Source organism: Sitophilus oryzae, unplaced genomic scaffold, assembly GCF_002938485.1.
Source record: "Sitophilus oryzae breed Bouriz unplaced genomic scaffold, Soryzae_2.0 scaffold_938_pilon_pilon, whole genome shotgun sequence".
In the NCBI taxonomy this organism is placed as follows: domain Eukaryota; kingdom Metazoa; phylum Arthropoda; class Insecta; order Coleoptera; family Curculionidae; genus Sitophilus; species Sitophilus oryzae.
Genome location: NW_022147570.1, coordinates 1 through 5602, shown reverse-complemented (window position 1 = coordinate 5602; position 5602 = coordinate 1).

Sequence of the window (5602 nt, the reverse complement as noted above, 5' to 3'; positions counted from 1 at the left end):
TTAAATTGAAGGTAAGTATATTGTTCATTTGGTAAGTTATTAATAATACCAGATTAAACAACTATTACACAGTTGTAAGTTGAGTACTTCAACAGAACTTATCGATTGAAGAATAACTAATCGTTACTCAAATTATCTAATTTTGATAAGTTTCATTTTAAGATCAAAAAGGTAAAATAAAAACCGTAAACCTATATTGAGATAAACGGAGAAGTTTTTAAATAATGTTGCCTATTCTAAACAAGAAAGATGTATTTAATAAAGTTTTATAACATCTTCTAATAAGTATGGACGAAAAGATATAATAATATATGTTTGCTGTAGGTAATTTTCTCAGGGAAAATACGTAAATATATTATGACTTTAAGGTCAAAAAAAGTCAAAAGGACAAGTTAATCTAAAAAAAGGAATAGATAACTTTTTTTAAAAATAAAAAAGTTTTTTTTTTTTTTTTTTTTTTTTTTTTTTTTTTTTTTCTATTTAAAAATTTACAACTTTGGTTTGAAATTATGTTTCGGCCACCTATGTTTACATAAATGTCTAAAATGTGCTTTACCATGAGCCTCCATATTTAGAAAAAACAATTTTTTTGAAAAAATACACCAACCACAACCTAATATAGAAATGTTTCAGAAACTTGAGTCAACCTGTAAATGTTCAAAAGTAACTGAAAGATTTGAAATAGCATAGTTAACTGAAAGTTTAAATGGAAAATCGACGTTGGAGCGATTTTGGAAAACTACTAACGTTTCAAATAAGTATAATATGGGAAATATTAATTATAATTATTATATTAGACCTTATAACAAAACTCAGCTGACGAAAAAGTGTTAATGTGATATATAAGTTATAAATGGAGTAAAAATTTACGTATATCTACTGTTACTTTTACTTTTACTAAATTAAATCCTTCCACAAAAGAACGATACGCCACTGGCCATTAGGACAATCCAAATGCGCCTAGTTGCCTGGGTCGGAAATTTTAGACTTCCTTGTCTCTTCTGTCCTTGTTTGACACGTTGGAAATGTTTTGATACTTCCAACGATATTTAATGAATGAGAATAGTTCGGCATCTATCCTTTATATGTACTTTGCGCCTAACGTTTAAGAAGCTCAATTTTGGCATACGGTTTGATTCTAGGGTGTAGAGGATTGATAAATAGCAGAAGGGTTTTATCTCTCTTCGAATCTCAATTTCCAAGGGGGTGAAACCACCCCTCAAATATTACAATAATTTTTATTTAAAAAACGGTCAAGTTTCCGAAAAAACGCTTAAACGCGTATATTTTATTTTTTTTTACATATTTTAAGATTTTTTAAAGATGTATACAGGGTGTTTCGAAAAATCTGGTCATTGATTAATCACGATCCTGTTTAAAGCGCTTGACGTAAAGAAGATCGTCATTTCATAGCCATCGCTAACGCCGTTTTTTTTTCGATCGTACGGCACCTCCGTGTATTCATAACTTGCTTATCTCTTCAGTAGAATCATTAAAAAAATGCCTCAAATTATAGTTCCTTTTTAAGAAATTTGTTACCATAACATCTGAAACTATAAAGTTCAAAAAATAATCCAGTTTTCTTAGAAACAGTATAGTGCCTGCCTAATATTGCTCTTTGCAGATCATATACCAAACGATAAAAAAAACGGCGTCGAAAACGGCTGGGGAACGACAATCGATGGTAATTTTAGCGAGGTCAGGCCATAGACGTCAGTCCCCACACTCCCCACGCCGTTTTTTTAAGTATTAATTAATATAACTTATATTAATTGATGAAATTATCTCATATAATACAGAGAAAATTAGTAATAGTTGTACCATCTATTATAAAAACAAACTTATTACTTGTAATAATAAAAAAAAGTTAATGTTAAATCATATCATTAAATAGAATACTTTTCCTGTAATTGAGGTTTACTAAAGAATCGCAGCGGTTTTTAATTTATTAGCAAAATTAAAAATTTGTCACTGAAGTTTGCTAGCCGTTCATACTCCACTAACAAACATAGGATCAATAAAAATACAAGTGTAATAGTGTAGGTACGTGTTAAATCAAAAAAAGGAGAACTAAAACAAGGTGTGTCACTGGTGTCTAACAAGGAGGTTATGCTCACCGGAATCCCAGTCGTCCTCCTCCGATTCGTCCGTCGACTCTGCCGAACTGTCGCTCGGCGTGTTGTTGCTTATGACTCGCGTCTGGCCGAGGCGAGGCAGGAACGCGGGCGTTTTCTACCTTGGGTGCTTTCTTAACCACCATCGTCAACTGAAAACAAATCAAAAGAAGAATAATGATTTTACTTGAAAAGGGTTTTAAAGTGTCAAGAAGAAACAATCGCCCGCTGTATATGAATGAAATATATGAGAAATATATAGCACTGATAGTACTTTGTTGCATCCGTATATACAAAGTTACTCCAAATTGTCGTTTCTGAAGCTAGGCAGATTTTTACACAATTTGATACACAAAAAATATATTTATGATAAAGGCAGTTCTTATACTGTATAGTTTTTATACTATATAGTACCTTGTTGCGTCCATATACACTATCGGACAAAAAGTAGAGTTAACAAAGTTCATTTTATTCATGTTTGAATAAAAAAAATATTAGGGTTGTGATTTTCGGCTATGTTTACTAACACACTATTCTTACACTAAAAGTAATATTTGACAAAATTTTGGTGTACTTTTTAATCAGTTTAAAAATGGTAAATAATAATGATTATAAAGAAATTGGATGAGAATGGTAGAGCAACAAATTGTATTCAACAGATTTTACTTTGTCTTATTTCAACAAAAATATTTAACACATTTAAGAACAATAATAATTGAAAGTAATACATTAGTAATTGATACGAGGCATGTTTTTAAGTAAGTACCGTTTTTGCGATTCCGCTGCCGCAGCGCTACATGGTCGGCGTTCCGCGCATGCGCGCTAGTTACCTACATCTCTTGTCTATGCACAGACGCCAGTAATGTCTGATTCTTCATTGTATACGTTGTTTATTGAGTGTTTAAGATGCCTCCGACAATCGTGAGCCCCGCCGATTGTGAAGTACGGGCTGTCATACGATTTCTTAGTGCTAAAGGCGTAAAACCGATCGATATTCATCGTGAAATCTGTGAAGTTTACGGACAAAACATTATGAGTGATGGAATGGTAAGGAAATGGGTGAGAGCATTTAAAGATGGCCGCACAAATGTGCATGATGAAGAACGGAGTGAGCGTCCTTCGGTTGTTAATGAAGATTTGGTGCAGAAAGTGGACGAAAAGGTGAAAGAAAACAGACGCTTTACAATTTCATCATTGTGCGACTACTTTCCTCAATGTTCTCGTAGTGTTTTGATTTCATTGAACAATCTGCGCCGTGCAATCCAAAACAAAAGACGTGGCAAGTTGAGTAAGGGTATTGTTTTGCTGCATGACAATGCCCGTCCACATGTGGCTAATCGGACCAAAGATCTCATCAAATCTTTTAAATGGGAAACTCTAGATCATCCTCCATACAGCCCTGATCTGGCGCCCAGTGACTACCATTTATTCCTGCACTTGAAGAAACACCTGGGCGGTCAGCGTCTTCAAGACGATAACGAAGTCAAAACAGTTGTGATACAGTGGTTAACCAGTCAGGCGGCAGAATTTTATGAGGAGGGTATTGAAAAACTGGTGCCACGTTATGACAAGTGCCTCAATATTCACGGAAATTATGTAGAAAAGTTATTAAGGTACAGGCTTTCGTGTAAAAATAAAATTATTGCGATATCTTTGCACGTTTTTTTTAATTCCAAAACGGTACTTACTTAAAAAACATGCCTCGTAGAATATCCATTATTATTAATAACTTGCTGACAACGGCGCGGCATTGAAGCAATCAACTTCTGAATGACATTTTCGAGAAGATTTGTCCAAACTTCATTAATTTTATCTATCAAGGATTGTTTATTTGGAAACATTTGGGTACGAATACGACGTTGTACTTCTTCCCAGAGATTTTCAATGGGATTAAGGTCTGGGGATTGTGCTGGTCATTGCAAAACTCGAAAGTAATTTTCCCTAACCCACTGTTGAACAACTTGTGAAGAGTGTTTTGGATATGATGAAATTATTTTAGATACACTGTACCGGGGTAACACAAACTGTCTTGAAATATCGGCTTGTTTGTTACCTTCCATGAATGCATTCCCAACTCTTTGCTTCAAGTCTTTTGAAATTGGAATTCCTCCTGGCATGACTAATCCAGCATAGAAATGTTAAAAAAAGCATAAAATAAACCTCGCACAATTATGTTGGCCTTTACTTTTTCTAAAACCCTTCTTTGGAATGAATTATTTGAATGTTGCTCTACTTTTGACGCGTTACTATTAAGGATTTAAAACTAAATGTCAAAATAAATTCATTTGTTTTGTTAGTAAAAATTTTTACTGTCATGGATACTCATAGCCTACTTCGTAGTTTTTAAATTTATTGTATTTGTATATTATTAAAAAATCGCGATTTGCAAATATTTCTCGAACTGTTGCTCTACTTTTGTCCGATAGTGTATATGGTTTCGCAGATACACGTAGTATTATTTCATATGGCTCTCTCAACGGTAAAATACGAGAGAAAAATCATTGGGTGGCTTTGGTAAAAATTTACTGTGAAAAATGCCATATGAAACATAAAACCGCGAATGTCTGCGCAACCGTTGTTAAAAATGTTGAAATATTCTAAATACAAAAAAATCATTTTTTAATTCTCCATCTATTGAAAAAATAATATACTGGGTGTTCCATTTAAAAAAAAAGAAGAAAAATTATTTTATATTTTAGAAAGTTTGGCGTAGAATTTTGAATATCCTGTAAGATTTACAATTACCATATTTATAGCAAAGTTCATTACAGACTTTCTAAAGTAAATACCTAATATAGTTTTCATTTCAAGACAGTTCTTGTATTTTTAATAACTTTTTTAAGAAAAGCTGAAAAAAAAATTTTTTTATTTATGTATTAATATCTCTGAGACTATCGAAATATATTTACTCATATCTTAGGATTATTTAAAGTGATCTGAAAGGAAGCCAAAAATGCAATAATATACAGGGTGTTCCGTTTAAAAAAAAAATAATTCCAATCCACTCACACTTTTTCGAGTCACCCTATAAAAGTTAAAATATTTTCCCGAAATACATCCTAGTACATTCACTTTAGGTTTGCACTTAAATGAAATTCCCAAGTTTTTTATTCTAGGAGCTACACAGATGCCCGACGCACAATTGCCGGACCCTGTATACATAAAAGATAACAAGACCCCTTTAGCCGATCCTGTATATAGTATTTACACAGCTTACAGAATAACATAGCTTTGACACTCACCAATTTTTCCCACGCTCGAATTTAAAACGCCCCACTCCGACGATGCGCTAACTGAATTAAGCGACCGACAGTCAGCCTCATTCAATCGATGCATAGCCTCCACCGGTGGCGCGTAGGGCCGTATTACGGAAGATTTTAATTCGATTTTTTTTCTTATATTTAACCATAGGTATTTGTGCTTTTATTTCAATTTTATTTTTATTGATGGAATGGGAAAAGGTTTTCCGGGATGTGCGGCTGCTGGTT